Source organism: Dendrobates tinctorius, unplaced genomic scaffold (genome assembly GCF_039654945.1).
Source record: "Dendrobates tinctorius isolate UK_male_01 unplaced genomic scaffold, ASM3965494v1 ptg000147l, whole genome shotgun sequence".
Taxonomy (NCBI): Eukaryota; Metazoa; Chordata; class Amphibia; order Anura; family Dendrobatidae; genus Dendrobates; species Dendrobates tinctorius.
In genome coordinates, this window is record NW_027361814.1 from 2,400,017 (window position 1) to 2,419,092 (window position 19,076).

The window sequence follows — 19,076 nt, forward strand, 5'->3', positions numbered from 1 at the left end:
CTGTGCCCTTCCACCCATCTTCCCTCCCTGTCTGTAAATGCACAATTTTCTATTCCTAGTGTGGCTGGGCTAAGGGTCGTGTAATCGATGGGAGATATGTGTCTCATAAATGGCTTGTCTCCATAATGTAAGGTATAACAAATATTGCGGTATTATTATTATTTTGAAGGACCTGCGGTGAGGTCACAGTCATGTGACCAGTCAGCTGCTGGGTTCGTAAGTGTGGCTACACCCTTATAATGTGGCCTGCTCATGAACAAGGCAGCTGTATGTGAGGGGGTATACACCGCCTGTGTGCGCTGAGGCTCGCAGACTGAGCCTGAAGGAAAGGACATTTTGATGTTATTTTGTCGCCTGAACTGAAGGCTGTTTATTTTGGTGACATGCTGTTTGGTTTATGACGTAATAAACCGCATGAACTTCAAGGGAACCTGCCTCCTGACTGTCTCCCGTCGCACCTAAGCGAGTAGAATCCCTACATTAGGTGAAGTACATTTTTGCAGTGGTACATTTCTACCAGATTATTACATTATTTAGAAGTTATTTCACTCAGTAATTTTGTATTTCTTCCCAGGTCTGTTATGCATAGGAACAATCCTTCTGATCTAAAACATGCAATAATGCTTTTTTAAGTGAGCAGTACCTCTATCAGCATTCTGCCAGCATTATAGGTGCTGGAACTTTTTCCTCTCCTCACTTCTCCTCACTTACATTTCTCCTGCCATTGTCTAGTGGATTGTCTATTCTGAACTGATTGCCTTTCTGCAGTTTAGAAAACTTAGCAGAGGGAACCAGAGCGCACAATAGGGTGTTATGCGGATAGCATGGAAGGTATTATGGGGGTTATGCTCACCTGGTATGGTTGTATATTACACGACACTAAAGAGGCTCGGAAAAAATGAAATCACAGCTGCTGCAGCCCCATGGGTTGAAAAACAACATAATATTTTGTGGATAGAGGTAAAATGGGTTTCCTGAGCTGCTGGTAGAAATCAAACCAAAAAATGAGTGAGATATAGAAGATAGCAATGTGGTTAAGTTTTTACGCGTTTCAAAGCAATCCAGCTTCTTCAAGTGTCCTATGTTCTTTTCGTGAAGTAGATGGATAACTTCAAAACACGTAGAAAATGAAACACATTGCTAACATCCATGTCTCACTGATTTTTTGGGCTCAGTTTGAAAGACAGGAGAGCAGGAGCAGAGACAAAATGACACTCCCTCCTGCTTATCCTAATCCTCCTATGGAAATTGATCATCTCAGCTTTAAGATTGGATTTCTAATGGTTAGCTAGTCCAAGGAGAAAATAACACCGATCCTCGAGTCTCGCTTCTACGCTTTTGGAGGAAAGCTGAAGAAACGAGAAAGGAGAAGTCGAAGGTCCTTTTCTGGCCATTTTTTCCCCTCTAACGCTCCAGTCCCAATAATTCCCCAATAATTGGATAGTTACATATTGGCAGCCTCAAGTGTTAGTGGAAACATCTCTTATTTCAAGGGCCGTCTTGGAGGCAATGCTCAGAATAGCCCAAGAAAAGTACATGAGTTTGACATGAAACTTCTCTGATTTTCAGCTAATCTTGCCTATCAGTGTGGAATAGCTCCGCACAATGGTTGCGTCAGTGAATATGTCAAACACATATCAATCCGTCACATCACTAATTGCAAAGAATGCATACTGCACCTCAAGTCATTTGACATCAATTATTTCAGTAATTGAATGTGAGTCTTAATTTACATTGCCACAGTGTGTCCAATAATCAACTAATTCTCTCCACTTCTAACGTGTTATGATGTAGCTTATGATTTAACATTGCTGAAATGCTTCTGTAATTAAATATGATATTGCCTGAATGTCTTAAGATTGGGAAGAAGTTTTACAGTAATTGACACAGTAGTAATCTCCGGGCTCAAATGGAATTTTATTGCTTCGTAGCTAAATTGCAGGTGACGTGGTTGAATGAGGCGGTGTCGAATGTAGGCGCAGGTTTTCAATGGGAGCGGAAACATTTCTTAAAATTAGGAAATACAGAATTTGAGACCTAGAAGGGAAGATGTTACCAAATTGCTTGGTCAATTATAAGTATGTGCAAAATTCTGTGCTCGTTAGCCCCTTCCCGATATCCAGTGTTTATGTGTAGTGGAAGGGTGACGGTTTAAGAGGTAAGTTTACTCCATCCAATGTCCAACTCAACTGATTCCGTGAAGATCAAATTTTATTCACACAAATATCACATAGAGGATAAACTCTTCAGTACAATAAAGACAGAAACTGATATCCACTCGTTTCTGGAGACCAAGCTCCCTTAATCATGATATGATTTTAGTTTTCGCCATGCATAGCAAGTGCCAGCTGTATTCTACAGCTGACACCCGCCTGTAACTGCAGCGAGCTTTAATCATGGAAGTTTAAAGGGGCTGTCTCAAGAATGATACTGATGATGAGCGGCCACTAAAAGGTGTGACAGAGTGGTGTTGATCCATTCCGAACATTGTTTATATAGGGCCATGGTAACATCTGATTGGTGGGGGTGTTGAGTATTCGACCTCAAAGAATCTCATATTGGCGATCTATCCTAGGAATAAGTCATCAATGTCATAGTAGTAGGCTACCCCTTAAACTTTGTTATAGAGTGGATTTTAGAAGGTTACACAGAGGAGTGAACCCTATGCCACCCAATAGACCCCTCAACACAATGGAATAGTCATAGAATCATAGAATGTTAGAGTTGCAAGAGACCTCCAGGGTCTTTGTGTCCATGAAACCATCTCAGACAGATGTCTGTCCAACCTTTGTTTGAAGACTTCCATTGAAGGACAACCACCTCTCGTGGCAACCTGTTCCACTCATTGAGCACATGATTGGCATACAGAAGGCCCCTGTGTCAGCCATCCTTGTGCGCTCCTATAAAGCACTGCCCTGCTGCTTGTGTAAAAAAAAAGTCTAAAAATGTTCAAAATATTTACAAAAAAAACAAGAAACTTAAATCCTCCCATTTCCACTTCCATAAATAAAAAAGTAGACCATTTTTTTTCATTCAAAGTTTAAATAAAAAAAATACACAGTAAAAGATAAAAGAACATACAAGCTTGGTAGTATTTTAATAATGCCAACCCACAAAATAAAGATTACATGTTGTTATAGCCAAACTTTGAATGCCGTAAAAATGAAACAAGGGCAATATTGGCAGAATTGTGTTTTTCTTTTCATTCCGTCCAACAAAGTTTGTTTTTTTTCAGTACATTATGAATGTAATGGCAGTATTATACATATACATTGATAAGTCAAAATAAATGGTAGCAACCAAATCTACGACTTCTTCTTTGGAAATAAGCCCTGATGAATAGGTGAACAACTTGTCAATGAAGAGGTGAAGTAGGGGTCTCTCAATGCAAGATAGTCAAATTACTTCCGCTCTTAGGTCAACACTCAGTCCAAGAGGCAATCAGCTTCTTCAGGTCCTCATAGTTACCCGCTGTTTACCTTGGATACCAGCTCCCAGCACGAGCAGGCTGGTAACCAGGTGTAACGGGGTCTTCCAAGCTGGGGTACCTCTTTCAGTACCACCCCGTATTTTCGGAGGTTCGCTCTGCGTTGGCTGGAGTCTGGATGAATGACGCTTGCTGGAATTCCTCTGAGTGCATGGGCGCATATAAAATATCACTGCTTCTCCATGTATTTCCAGTCTGACAACACTTTACTCACAGGACACAGAATATATATCAGACAGATACAGAGGGCAGTTCCAGCACTAAGTCTAGGGGTCCTCTTACCCGTCTCCCGTATACCAGCTCGAACGGGGAGAACCCCGTGGATTCTTGGGGCACCTCCCGATAGGCAAACAGGAGGTGTGGCAAGAATTTCTCCCAGTCCCTGTAGGTCCTGGTAAAAGTCCCAATGAGCTGTTTTAATGTCCTGTTAAAGCGTTCACACAACCCATTGGTTTGCGGGTGGTATGGGGCGCTTCTAATGGACTTTACGCCGCACAGCTTCCACAGTTGGTTGGTCACCTCTGCTGTAAACTGGGTACCCTGGTCCGAGATAATCTCCCGGGGAAATCCAACCCGTGAGAAAACCTGGAGCAGGGCGGCCGCCACCGTCTCTGCCAGTATGTTAGGTAACGCAACCGCCTCTGGATACCGTGTGGCATAATCTACCACTGTCAATATATATTTTTTCCCGGACGGACAGGGTTTGGCTAACGGCCCTATCAGATCGACCGCTACTCGGCTAAATGGTTCCTCCACAATGGGGAGGGGGCGTAATCTGGCCTTGCATCGATCCCCCCTCTTGCCAATGCGCTGACAACTGTCACAGGTCTGGCAGTACTGATGAACATCATAGGTTACCCCCGGCCAAAAGAAGTTTTGTGTCAGATGATGCCTGGTGCGACTGACACCGAAGTGCCCGGCCAAGGGTATATCATGAGAGATTCGCAGTAACTCCTGCCTATACTTCTTGGGAACTACCAGCTGTTGTTTTATAGTGGAGCTCGTCCATGTGTGGTGCTGCTCTGTGATCCGGTAGAGGAGTCCCTGCTTCCATACAAACTGTTCCCCTTCCAGTACCCCTCTCCCCTCCTATGCCTTCCCTCTAATGAGGGATCCTCAAGTAACTCCCTCTTAAATTCATCTGGGGTGGCCCAAGAAATGTGCCTGGCTATGGGAATACGTGTAGGGCTGGAATGTCTTACCTGGGCCTCTGAGTGTGATTCCGCCTCCGCAGCTCGAGCTTGTCTCTGGGTGGTCACAGGATATGTCTCAGCCAGAGGGGCCACCGAGAATGCAGACAACATGGGCCCCAAGTCATTTCCCAGCAAGATGTCTGCAGGCAAATCCTCCATCAAGCCGACCTCAACAAGGCCATCCCCGACTCCCCAGTTCAGGTGAATTCTGGCAGTGGGTAGTCGATGTATGGCTCCCCCTGCTACACAGACTGCCACTGTCCGGTCCGTCTTCTCTTGGTCCCGGACGAGATGAGGCTTCACAAGGGTCAAAGTTGCTCCGGAATCTCTTAGTCTCTGCATATGTTTCCCATTAACCTAAACGACCTGTCAATGCTGTTGTCGATTATCTGCCCAGGCTGCCTGCACGGGGTCTACTTCATGCAGCACTTCCTCCATCTCTTCCACCCCTTGGTTAGTCGTAGCCCCCAATGCCGGGTCAGTTTCGCCTTGGTAGCAGTGTACAGCAGCCCGGCTGAAGGTAGCTGTTCCCACCTTTGGCCACTGGGTATGCTGAGTCCGGTTGGGGCATTGTCTTTGCAGGTGGCCCAGCTGATGGCAGGTGTGACATCGCCCCCCAGGGGGACTGTGGTAGGCCGGGTTTCTAGCTGATCCCCCTACAATCTTCGGTGGTTTGGGGCCCTCCAGGTTCATGGGCGGGCCCCTAGTGACTACCTTTGATCCAGACAACTGCAGCCTCCTGGCATCATGATGTTCATCGGCCAGACGAGCGGCTTCCTCAAGAGTCGTTGGCCGCCTGTCCCGAAGCCATTCCTGTGTCTCGGGGTTTAGTCCATTAAAGAATCGTTCTAACAGGAAGAGCTGGAGGACGTCCTCCTTAGTGGTTGCTTGGCTCCCTTGTACCCACTGTAGCAGTGACCGCCGTAATTTACAGGCCCATTCAGCGTGGGTATCGGTTACGCGTTTTATAAGTCCGCGGAACTTTTGGCGGTAGGCCTCTGGTGTCAGCGCATACCGGGCCAAGATCACTTCTATGATCCGCTCATAGTCCATACAGTCCTCATCAAGTACCGTGCGATAGGCGTCCGCTGCCCGGCCTGTCAGCTTGCTGGCCAGAATCTGAACCCGTTCCTCCGGCTTTACTTGATGAAGAGCACACTGCCGCTCAAAGTCCTGCAGAACGCCATCAATGTCTTCCTCTGCCTCCCCCAACTGTCGGAAGGCATTGTACTGGATCTTTTTGTGGCTTACTGTTGAAGGTACCTGATTGAAGGCCAGAGCTCCCCCTGCTCGCTGACTCTCCTCTCTCCGCTCTGCCATCTCCATCTTGGCCAGCTCCACTTTGGTCCGCTCTGCCATCTCCATCTTGGCTAGCTCTATCCTGGTCCGCTCGGCCATCTTTTCCTTCAGATCAGTACGCACATCAGCCATTACCTCTCGTATGATCTCCACTGCAGGGTTTGGGCCATAGAACGCCAGTCTGTTCTTTACCTCCCTCTGGAATTCGGTCTCCTCCACATTCACATTGGGGGGCGCTGCACTGTCGTGTTCCATGATGGCTGCTATCAAATCCACTTTTGTTTTGTTGCTGGCGATCAACCCTCGGGCTTCCACCAGATCTTTTAATGTAGTCCTCTTTAACTTCTGGTAGTTATTTTCCATTCATTCCTTTCCTCCTGTAGAAGGGGTATCAAATCCCGCTGTCTGCCACCAGTGTAACGGGGTCTTCCAAGCTGGGGTACCTCTTTCAGTACCACCCCGTAATTTCGGAGGTCCGCTCTGCATTGGCTGGAGTCTGGATGAATGACGCTGGCTGGAATTCCTCTGAGTGCATGGGCGCATATAAAAGATCACTGCTTCTCCATGTATTTCCAGTCTGACAACACTTTACTCACAGGACACAGAATATATATCAGACAGATACAGAGGGCCGGCCAATAGACAAGCGTCAGGCCAGACATGCATTACAAAAGCCGCAGGTGGCCGGAGCCTGCATATGTTTACTGTGGGAATTACAAAGGTAGGGGGAGGGCGGACACTGCTGATACATTAAGGACATGCATCTTACATGGAACCTATTATATATACATATAACTGCACAACATATTTTGGGTGCTGAGTGGTTCTGTAACACCAGGGTACACAGCACGCTTAGTTACCCACTATTTAAAATTTGTATTCTCCAAAATATGGATTTTTTTGTAATTCGGTCTGGACGGATTCAGCAGGCTGTGGATACCTGAAAAGGCAAGACAAATGATTCTAAAAATAAAAATAATTACTCGCTGCTCACCTATACCACCTTCTCAGCAGCCTGCATTTTTCTTCCATTTGCTGTTGCAAACATCTTCTCTAGCCTGCTCCACTCCAGACCAGGACTTAACTAGACCTCTATTCAGGGCTGCCACCAGGAATTTCGAGGCCCCACACTGGCAAAATTTTCGAATTTTGGCAGATCCACTCATACTTACATAGTGTAGATACAATGATGTGAGAAGTGGATTCCAAAGGAAAGGGAACTATATAAGAATGACAATGGTCCCAATTCACAAGGCAGTTTCTCCACAATTCTCACATAAATTGCTTTGAAAAGATTCAAAATTTTTGTACAAATATCGTAGTTGAGCAAAAGTTTAGTGACTTTTGACACTTTCAGTCCAGTTACTCTGAGCTTTGACAAAATGCACACAGCTGGGGTTTGGATGGAGGCGCAGTAGGGCCGTGACGCCACATCTCATTTAAGTCACGACGAGCTGTAGCATTCTCTACAGTTAATGACTGGAGTAAGATTTGTGGTGAAGTGCACAGAGGTGCACACCACTCATCAGATGCTGATGATCCATTAAAAAAGAGTATCCGACTACAACTTTCCTCTGGTAACATTTGACCCGTCCAGTAGTTGCCTATCCACAACCTTTAGGCTATGTGCCCACGTAGCGTTTTAAAACGCACAGTGAAAACCGGACTCCTTCCCAGAAATCGTGCGTTTTTTTCCGCGCGATTTCACCGCGATTTTACTGCGATTCTGTTCGTGATTTTGCTGCGATTTTCTCAAGCACTTTCCAAGCGATTTGAAGCATCCCTTGGAAAGTGATTGACAGGTTGGTCACACTCGTCAAACATAGTGTTTGACAAGTGTGAGCAGCTTTTTACTATTGAGGCCGCCTATGCGGCATCAATAGTAAAAGATAGAATATTAAAAATGATAAAAAAATAAAAAATCGGGGTATATTTACCTTCCGACGTCCCGCGCTGCCATCCCGGGCCTCAGCATTCCCAGTAATGCCTTGCGAGACCTGTGATGACGTTGGTCTCGCGTTACTATAGCGATCTCGCGAGACCGCTAGAGTCACGCGAGACTACGTCATCACATGACCTTGCCGCAAGGCATTACTGGGAACGCTGTGGCCCGGGATGGCAGCGCGGGACGTCGGAAGGTTAATATACCCCGATTTTTTATTTTTTATTCTTTTTTTACAGGGGTATGGTACCCAGGGCCTGGAGGACAGTCTCCTCTCCTCCACACTGTGGGTACCAACCGCACATGAGACGCTTAACTTCCCGCATGGTGGGCATAGCCACATTCGGGAAGTAAGCGATTCTCATGCATTCCTATGGGTGCGGAATCACGGCAATTCTTTGTGATTCCGCACAAAAGAATGATCATGTTGCGATTTTTTCCGAGATGCGATTCCGCCGCGGAAAAAAGTGCAGCATTAGCACAGCATGTGCGGAATGCCATAGGAATGCATGGGGGGCGTTCTGTACACGATTTTTAAATGTTTTCACAGCGTTTTCGCACCGAAAATCGCGGCAAAAAAGCTTAAAAATCGCATCGTGGGCACACAGCCTTATACACATTTTGACATTGCTCTTTAATGAGCTTCTAAATCCAAAATCTTCAACCAAGCAGATATAATCCAATGCTATAATATTCGTGATCGCATTCTTGTTTTTATATCAGACGCTATATCTAATTATTGCTCGATACTTTTTCGGATCTTCCTTGGCTTCCCGTCTAATCCGGCAGCCTCGACCACCTTACCTATGGAGCTGCCCCACGCTGAATGAGTATCTCATCTTTGACTAATGTCACGAAGCCCCGTGATTTGGAGGAAGAAAAAAAAATGATAATTTGCATCAAAATTGCTTCTTCTTTCTATTTGTTCCGAATGTTGCTTTAAAAATGCATTCCATAAGATGGTAATTGGCTGAGATCATAATCTATTCAACCTCTGGGTTGTCTGGAATATAATGATACTGCTATGATGCATTTATTAGCTACTGTGAAAGAAGTTTTAAAGATTTCACACTCCTTGATTAGGCGTGCAATAGACTGAAATAATTGCTCATTTCCCGGACCCCTTGCTGTATAACTCTCTATGACCAGGGGGAAGTGACAAATGACTATCAAGGAGTCTGAATCCATTCAAACATATCAAAAGGAATGCAGCGTCTAACTCAGAAATAATATACATCTTAAGAATACACTTGTATTTATGTTTCCTCTTGTTTTGCCTTCCCCCTGGAGGCACAGTTATAATATGGAGGAATAGTATACATATTTCTTTTTCATCAGATCTTTGCTTTCTCACAAATGGTTTCGATATGTGTAGAATTTGCAATCATTTTGTAAATATCACCACAATAAAACAGATCTAACCTCTACTGTAATGCAAATAAAATAACAACTGACGAAAGGTCACCGAGGAAACAGAATGTTGGGAAACCACAGGACAAATACTGTTTTCTTTGGACCAAGATGAATAAGGCTATGTTCACACAGAGTTTTTTTTTCGCTTTTTTTTTTTTTCCAGGCATTTAGAAATATTTTTCGAATGCAGAAATTGGTTTCAGGAAATGCTCATTTTCTTTCTTGAAACTGTCGTGGAAGAGTTGTTTTTGCGCCTTTTGGATTTGGCACTGCAGAGTCTGGAGAGGATCCCTTCATGGTTCGATTCAAAGAAGTGACATACATTTTATTTTTTATTTTTTTTCCTTCCACCCACCAGGCATGTTTCAAGAAAGCTAAAAAAAAAACTTATCATATGAACAGGAAGCGTTTTTGCAGCAATTTTTGAGGAGGATTTAGGAGAGAAGCCGCTGAAAAAAATCCTCAAAAATAAAGCCGAACGTTGCATGAATGTGGAGCTGCTTTTCTTGCCAATTTACCAATAGCTTAAAAGTGCAGCTCTACCCAAACCTAATAATCAAAGTACAACCAGAGTTTAATTTCTTACTCTTAATATCCTGCAGGGTCTTTTTTTTTAATAAAAAACTGATTTTGTTTTATTTTCATTCTATGGGCTCAAAAATAGCTTAAATACATTGTCTCTTTTAGAGACCTATGTTACCCATTTTACATATCTTGTAAGGGGGTGGCTGAAGAACCCTAATCAGAGGATTTTACTAAACTTCACTGAAAAATGGCACAAAAACTCTTAGGGCTTACATTATCCTTATGAAGCTTGGTGGTTGCCATATACAGCAGGTGGCTCTATCACACTTGTTGGGTGCTATTTATCCCTGCTGTTGTGTGTGTGCGGCGTGTGTATAATATAAAAGCAGTGTCTGCTGCAGGTGTCTAATGTATATGTGCTTGTGCTGTGTAAGGGGGTGAAGCATAAAAAGGACAAGAAAGGGTTTACCTCCTCTGCTGTACGCCTGGAACCATATAGCTGCGCAGTAGGGTTGCCAGGGGGAAGACTCTTGGACCTGGACTGACTGCATCATGGGCCTATCAGTAGTAGTGGGGAGGAAGTTGTGCTGCACAGGAAGGAAGCAGGTCAGAGAGCGGGAAGACAGGGCACGCTGAGGAGAGAGCAGCTGTCAGGGCTGGACACAGCCATGCTCCGGGGAGGAGAGAGGATTCCCGTTCAGAAGGGGAACTGCACAGAAAGACTGCAGCTCGTGACTGCGTGGAGCCAGAGTTTGCAGTGACAGCAGAGGTGTGTCCTGACTCCTGTGCTAAGACTGTGCCTTGTGTAGAGACTGTGGCTTGTGCTGAGACAGTGCCCTGTGTAAAGACTGTGCCCTGTACAGAGACTGTGGCTTGTGCTGAGACAGTGCCCTGTGTAAAGACTGTGCCCTGTGTAGAGACTGTGGCTCGTGCTGAGACAGTGCCCTGTGTAAAGACTGTGCCCTGTACAGAGACTGTGGCCCGTGCTGAGATCGTGATGCCCGCGCGAAGCCCCATTACCTGTGGTGTTAGTGCAGAGCCCCTGATTCCTGTAGAGAGACTTAACTGTAGTGTTGGAGCGAAGGACTCAGAGCAGAGGGGACCCCGTTTGTCTTGTACCCCCTCTGGCTCCCGCAGTAACCCCTGAGACCCCTGCTGGAGATTATTAAAGACCACAGAGTACAGAGAGACTTTAGACGACAAGTGCCGCTGGGGATTCAAGTCCGCTTCAGACTGATAAGTTCTTTCAGAGAAAACACCGTCTTATATTGTTTAATACTGTTTATGCCTTTTGCCTGTTTTAGATCTTCTTTTCACATTGCCAATACTCGCACTGTTATATTGCCAGTGTCAATCCCTGTAAATAAACCCCCCTTTAACAGTTGGTCTGCCTGTTCCGTGGAGACATACCAGCACCTCCACGTTTATTACAGCTGCATGTGTCTAATGTATATGTGCTTGTGCTGCATGTATTTATTATGTGAGCAGTGTGTGTGTGCTGCATGTGTATAATATGGAACAAAGACTCCAGTTCAAAACCCTAACCAAGACATACAAAGCCATCCACAACCTGTGTCCTCCATACACCTCTGACCTCGTCTCCCGGTACTTACCTACACGCAACCTCCAATCCTCACAAGATCTCCTCCTGTACTCCCCTCTTATCTCCTTTTCCCACAATCGCATACAAGCTTTCTCCCGCGCATCCTCCCTACTCTGGAACTCTCTACCACAACATATCAGACTCTCACCTACCATGGAAACCTTCAAAAGGAACCTGAAGACCCACCTCTTCCGACAAGCCTATAACCTGCAGTAACCACCGATCCACCAAACCGTTGCATGACCAGCTGTACCCTCGCCTACGGTATCCTCACCCATCCCGTTGTAGATTGTGAGCCCTCGCGGGCAGGGTCCTCTCTCATCCTGTACCAGTCGTGACTTGTATTGTTTAAGATTACTGTACTTGTATGTATTATGTATACCCCCTTCGCATGTAAATCGCCATGGAATAAATGGCGCTATAATAAGAAATAATAATAATAATGTAAATGCTGTGTGCTGCATGTACTTATTATGTGAGCAGTGTGTGTGTGCTGCATGTGTCTAAGGCCTCTTTCACACTTCAGTTTTTTTGCATCAGTCAAAATCCGCCAAAAGGACGGATGGCGGATCCGTTTTAGTACTGATGACAACGGATGGCACCCGTCCGTCTTTTTGACGGATCCGACAAATGAAGAATTTTAAAGGAATCGCAGCCTAGAGAGAGAGAGAGAGAGATTTTTTTTTTTGTCCGGCACCCAGAAAGAATTTCGGGTTAAATGAGTGTCTGGAGGATCCGCCACAGAAAAAAACGTTGCAAGCTCCGTTTTGAAATCTTTGAGGATGGTGATGGACAGGAACTTTTGGCGGATCCGCAAAAAAAACGGATGCAACGGACGGCAATCCGTCACAATCCACCAATAATGGAAGTCAATGGGGAAAAAAACGGATCCTCAAAAGAAAATTGCGGATCCATTTTATTCAAAACCTGGCGGATTGTGACTGATTGTAAAAAACTGAAGTGTGAAAGAGGCCTAATATGTAAGTGCGGTGTTCTGCATGTTTCTAATATTTAAGTGCTCTATGTATTTATTATGTGAGCAGTGTGTGTGTGCTGCATTGTCTAATATGTAAGTGCTGTGTGCTGCATGTATTTATTACTAGATGGTGGCCCGATTCTAATGCATCGGGTATTCTAGAATATGCATGCAGTTTATTTTTGAGGATTTAATAATAATGCAATAATGCACCCCCCAATCCTGATATGTATGGTTCTCTCACCCCCAATCCTGATATGTATGGTTCTCTCACCCCCAATCCTGATATGTATGGTTCTCTCACCCCCAATCCTGATGTGCATGCTACCCCTCAACCCCCTATCCTGATATGCATGGTCCCCTGACCCCCCAATCCTGGAATGCATGGTCCTCTTACCCCCCAATCCTGGTATGCATGGTCCCCTCACCCCCTTTCCTGATATGCATGGTCCCCTCACCCCCCTTTCCTGATATGCATGGTCCCCTCACCCCCCAATCCTGGTATGCATGGTCCTCTTACCCCCCCTTTTGGGGTATGCATGGTCCTCTCAACCCCCAATCCTGGTATGCATGGTCCTCTCATCCCCCAATCCTGGTATGCATGGTCCCCTCACTCCCCTATCCTGGTATGCATGGTCCCCTCACCCCCCTTTTCTGGTATGCATGGTCCTCTCACACCCCAATCCTGGTATGTATGCTCACCATCACCCCCCTTTCCTGGTATGCATGGTCCTCTCACCCCCCAATCCTGGTTTGCATGGTCCCCTCACCCCCCCTTTCCTGGTATGCATGGTCCCCTCATCCCCCTTTCCTGTTATGCATGGTCCCCTCAGCCCCCAATCCTGGCATGCATGGTCCCCTCACCCCCCAATCCTGGTATGCATGGTCCCCTCACCCCCCTTTCCTGTTATGCATGGTCCCCTCACCGCCCAATCCTGGTATGCATGGTCCCCTCACCCCTCAATCCTGGTATGCATGGTCCCCTCACCCTCCTTTCTTGGCATGCATGGTCCCCTCACCCTCCTTTCCTGGTATGCATGGTTCCCTCACCCCCCTAATCCTGGTATGCATGGTCCCCCTCACCCCCCAATCCAGGAATGCATTGGTCCCCTCACCCCCAAATCCTGGCATGCATGGTCCCGTCACCCCCCAATCCTGGCATGCATGGTCCCGTCACCCCCCAATCCTGGTATGCATGGTCCCCTCACCCCCCAATCCTTGTATGCATGGTCCTCTTACCCCCCCTTTTGGGGTATGCACGGTCCCTCAACCCCCAATCCTGGTATGCATGGTCCTCTCATCCCCCAATCCTGGTATGCATGGTCCCCTCACTCCCCTATCCTGGTATGCATGGTCCCCTCACCCACCTTTTCTGGTATGCATGGTCCTCTCACACCCCAATCCTGGTATGTATGCTCACCATCACCCCCCTTTCCTGGTATGCATGGTCCTCTCACCCCCCAATCCTGGTTTGCATGGTCCCCTCACCCCCCCTTTCCTGGTATGCATGGTCCCCTCACCCCCCAATCCTGGTATGCATGGTCCCCTCACCCCCCTTTCCTGTTATGCATGGTCCCCTCACCGCCCAATCCTGGTATGCATGGTCCCCTCACCCCTCAATCCTGGTATGCATGGTCCCCTCACCCTCCTTTCTTGGCATGCATGGTCCCCTCACCCTCCTTTCCTGGTATGCATGGTTCCCTCACCCCCCTAATCCTGGTATGCATGGTCCCCCTCACCCCCCAATCCTGGCATGCATGGTCCCCTCACCCCCAAATCCTGGCATGCATGGTCCCGTCACCCCCCTTTCCTGGTATGCATGGTCCCCTCACCCTCCTTTCCTGGTATGCATGGTCTCCTCACCCCCCAATCCTGGCATGCATGGTCCCCTCACCCCCCAATCCTGTCATGCATGGTGCCCTCACCCCCCTTTCCTGGTATGCATTGTCCCCTCACCCCCCTTTCCTGATATGCATGGTCCCCTCACCCCCCTCACCAATAAGCAACGTGGCCCTGTATACCCGACCAATCACTGGCGCGGGCCTCTATCTGCGACCAATCAGCAATGCGGGTGCGCCCCCCCGCTCTCCTCTCCACGTGGCTGGCATCGCGGTGTCAGTAATGTTTAGCGCTAAAGACTGTAGATGACGTAACTCTCACGAGAGGGGACGTCCTCAGCGGTATAAGCCGCAAAGCATTACTGGGACCGCGATGCCGGGCGCGTTGGAGAGAGAAGGAAAATGGTCTGAGGGCTGCCGGAAGGTGAGTATGTTTGTGTTTTTGTTACCCATGGCCACCTTCCGACAGCCTCCGATGTCCTTTCCACGCTCCCGGCCTCGCGTTCCCAGTAATGCTTTGCAGCTTATGCCGCTGATAACGTCACGCTCTCGCGAGAGTGATGTCATCGCGGGTCTAAGTCGCAAAGCCTTAATGGGACCGCGAGGCCGGGCGGGTGGAAAGGACATTGGAGGACATCGGTGATACTAATTTTTTTTTAATCTTTTTAATGGCATAATCCCTGCAGCTGATTGAGCGCTGTCCGCTGATTGGTCACGGCCTGGCGGTCGCAACCAATCAGCGGCAGGCACAGCTTACCGTTAGAAACAGCTGCACCTGTTGCTGATTGGTTGCGGCCAAGCGGGGGCCTGCGGTCGCGACCAATCAGCTGCCCGCAATTTCGGTTACAGACAGACACGATAAGGCGTTTATATATATATATATATATATATATATATATATATAGATGTGAGCAGTGTGTGTGTGCTGCATGTGTCTAATAGATAAATGCTGTGTGCTGCATGTGTCTAATATATAAGTGCTGCATGTATTTATTAATTGAGCAGTGTGTGTGCTGCACGTGTCTAATATGTAAATGCTGTGTGCTGCATGTATTTATTACAGTAAGTGAGCAGTGTGTGTGTGCTGCATGTGTCTAATGTGTGGGCAGTGTATGCAATGCAGTATTGCACTGTAATGTACTAGTGAAAATATTAATTAAAAAATGTAAAGGAAAAACACCACCTGCCTCTCCTCACAGCGATGATCAGCGAGTCTCACCCCGTCCTGTCCTGCCATTTTCTGTGGTCCCCAACTACTTTCTCTGGTCATGATTAGAAGATAGGGGTCCAGACTCTTCCTCTGGGGCCAAGTATTTCCCGATGGCTCTCGCTGCTTTCCTTCATCCGATCGCTATAAAAAAAAATATTTATTCTCCTTTAACCTTTTCAGACATCGCAGTTTGGCACAACTTTTCCCCTTTCCTTGCTCACATAAGACACGTGAGCTGACATTGTTCTCGACCGGGTTTGGATCTTGGCATTTGGTTTGACAACAATTTCAATAAGTCATAGTGTTAAAATGCTTTTCAGCTACATTTTCCATCTCTTTTTTAGTGCCAGGTTTGAATGATGGAACTTGGTATAGTTCCTGACACTTTTAATGCAGATACATCTAATGTGCTATGTGTTCCCAGGTGTTTTAAAGGGTAAGGTAAAATGTCAAAATTGTTCAAAAGTATCATGTATATTTTTTTTTCTTTGCTTTAACTCTGAAAGTTACACGCTCAAAACTATAATCAGTCCACCAGGAACCTGAAAGTCCCCTGTTATTCCAGTTGTGCAAAAACTGGACAATAGAGATAGAAATTGGTATTTTGATAGAGCGCTCCTTTGAGATGAGACAAGCCTTGTGTTGTCAATGAAGACTGGAGTTCTAGCACAATCACAGCGTATAGCTCAAGTCAATTAGCAGGGTCACCTGGTTCTCCCGGGATGACTTTGATCTCTAATATCGAGACTAACACTTTAATGAAACATGTCCAAAAAGATACCGGTACTGGGAGAGCTGTCATATCACTACCCACATAATGAGCTCGTGAGCAGCTAAACGCTAGTAATGACCTCATCAAAAGATGAAAATCCTTCCCGTCTATTCTCCTTTGCAACAAGGACTTTTCTTAATTTTATTGAAAAAAAAAAAGTCTAGGTTACCTTCTCGGAAGATATTACATGACAGTAGCATAAATCTGGTATTATATAGGTAATTGTAAGGCGCCAGAGGGCGGTAGCCGTGGTCAAGCTGCTGCTTCTTATCGCTGTGGTAAAGCAGGTACACAGGATGCAGTGACGAGTCGCGAGACAAAGTATACTTTTGAAAAAATAACTTTTATCAATGAAAGCCGCTAGGGCTATACTAAGCAACCAGAACAAGTAACAGCAATTGTCCACGCAGGGACTCAATACAACCAAACACTATTAAAGGGAGCACGACTAACCTGGCAAAGGCCGGTTACTAGAGTTGAGCGAAACAGGTCGAAAAAATTCAAAAGTCGCCGACTTTCGCCAAAGTCGGGTTTCATGAAGCAAAACCCGACCTTAGCGTGAGGTCCGCCACGAGGTCGGCGACTTTAGCGCCAAAGTTGCGTTTCAAAAGATGCTTTAGCGCCCTTTTTCAGCCAATCAGGAAGAACGGACACTGTGGGCAACGTGATGACATAGGCAGCGGTCACCACCATCTTGGAGAAGGGCATGCAAGTGATTGGCTTGCTCTGTGTGGCATCACAGGGGGTATAAAAGGACGGGGACGCCGACCGCCATGTTACTCATGCTGATCTCAGAATAGGGAGAGCTGCTGCAGCTGCTGATTCTAGGGAGAGCGTTAGGAAGGCAAAAAGAAAAAAAAAACTGCTTCTGCTGCTAGCGCTTTTCACTGTAGTTACTGTGCAGTGAAAGGTGAAGATTTTTGCTTTTGTGCAGCAACGCTGGTGGTGATTAGCCTGCTTTTTAAGGGTAGCTGCATTCTGTGTGCACACTGGTGTTCAAACTGCTTTTTTAAAAGCAATCCAAATTGTATTGTTTTGTCCTGGTGAGGTAGTGAGCGTTCATTTTTTCACACACCGTACAGCGGTGTACGCTCCTCACACAGTACCGTGTAACGGCTGTTATCACGCCAAATTGAAGCTATCTACGTGTGTGACTCTGTAAGGAAAAGTCGAGGAGTTTGTCCATTCTTACAGACCACACCTTATAGTTTTGTCCGTTTTTCAAACAGTTTAGTATATTTGCTGTTTGATTACATTCAAAACTAGAGAGAGACAGCGTGTGTCAGTCCGTATTCAAAAACACGGAGCTTGACAATTTTACATACACCGTACAGCGGTGTACGTGCACACTCCTCTCTCAGTACCGTGTAACGGCTGTTATCACGGCCAAATTGAAGCTATCTAAGTGTGTGACTCTGTAAGGAAAAGCCGAGGAGTTTGTCCATTCTTACAGACCTACGCTCTAGGGAGATTCCAATTCTGCCCAATTCTATATACACCTTGTAGTTTGTCATACACTAGGCAATTTCTGCCAGTCACATTGCGGTGTTATAGACACAGGGCCTGACAGAATCCAACTGTGTCCTGAAGTGTAGAGAGATTCCAATTCTCCACTGTCCTTTATCCACCTTTCTTACAACGTCCAGAATCTTCCTGTCACATTGCGGTGTAAAATAAACAGGGCCTGACAGAATCCAACTGTGTCCTGAAGTCTAGAGAGATTCCAATTCTCCACAGTCCTCTATCCACCTTTATTACACCATCCAGAATCTGCCTGTCACATTGCGGTGTAAAATAAACAGGGCGTGACAGAATCCAACTGTGTCCTGAAGTCTACAGAGATTCCAATTCTCAACAGTCCTCTATCCACCTTTCTTACACTATCCATAATCTGTCTGTCACATTGCGGTGTAAAATAAACAGGGCCTGACAGAATCCAACTGTGTCCTCAAGACTAGAGAGATTCAAATTCTCCCCACTACTATATACACCTTGTACCTTGTTTTACAGTACCATATAGTTGGTGGTTTTTTGGGTACATTTTCCCCAAAAATGAGGAAGTGTGGTGGAAGAGTCCGTGGAAGTGGGCGGGGGTTGGCAGCTGGTAATGATGGTGTTGGTGTTGGTGGTGGATCTGATGGTAGTGGCAAAAGCAAAATAGCACCTATTGCAGGAGGTGTTGAGCCTGCATCATCGTGTGGCTACACAAGGCCTCGAAGGCTCCCTATTCTGGGAGTAGGTAAACCGCTTTTAAAGCCGGAGCTTCAAGAACAAGTTTTGGCTTACATTGCTGACTCAGCCTCCAGCTCTATCGCCTCCTCTTCTGAAGTTTTAAAAAATAAAAGCACTGAGTCATCATTGGAGGCTCATGTTCATGAACCACACCTTTCCTTGTGTCCTTCACCCCAACCAAAATTGAAGGATTCGGCAGGCCACACTACAGATTACTCCATGGAGCTGTTTTCACATACCATGCCTGGGTTATCAAGTCAAATCGTGAATTACCCAGGCAAAGATGAATCTGACATGGAGTGCACTGATGCACAGCCACTGCTAGATTTATCTGCTGGTTCATTCACTCAGAGCACTACATTGTCCTTGCAGTGTACTGAGTCAAAATCTGACCCAGATGAAACTCAGGTGCCCCTTCCCGCATACTATACCACCATACACGGTGACACAGAGGAAGGTGCACATGACATTGAAGAGGAGGTGATGGATGATCCAGTTGGTGACCCAGATTGGCATCCATTGGGGGTAGAGGGTGCTGCTGCCAATAGCTCAGAAGAGGAGGAGGAGCATCCACAGCGGGCATCGA

General features: G+C 46.4%; 2 long non-coding RNA genes across 2 annotated transcripts in view; one reads left to right on the plus strand and one right to left on the minus strand.

Moving 5' to 3' along the window:
- Positions 1-10,464, minus strand: part of LOC141049677 (uncharacterized) — a 217,912-nt gene extending 207,448 nt beyond the window's left edge. The window contains exon 1 of the long non-coding RNA XR_012220413.1: positions 10,329-10,464. This is a non-coding gene — a long non-coding RNA (uncharacterized lncRNA). The remainder of the gene's footprint in view (positions 1-10,328) is intronic.
- A 31-nt stretch (positions 10,465-10,495) lies between these two features.
- LOC141049679 (uncharacterized) overlaps positions 10,496-19,076 on the plus strand; it is a 59,037-nt gene continuing 50,456 nt past the window's right edge. Inside the window, exon 1 of the long non-coding RNA XR_012220414.1 lies at positions 10,496-10,628. This is a non-coding gene — a long non-coding RNA (uncharacterized lncRNA). The remainder of the gene's footprint in view (positions 10,629-19,076) is intronic.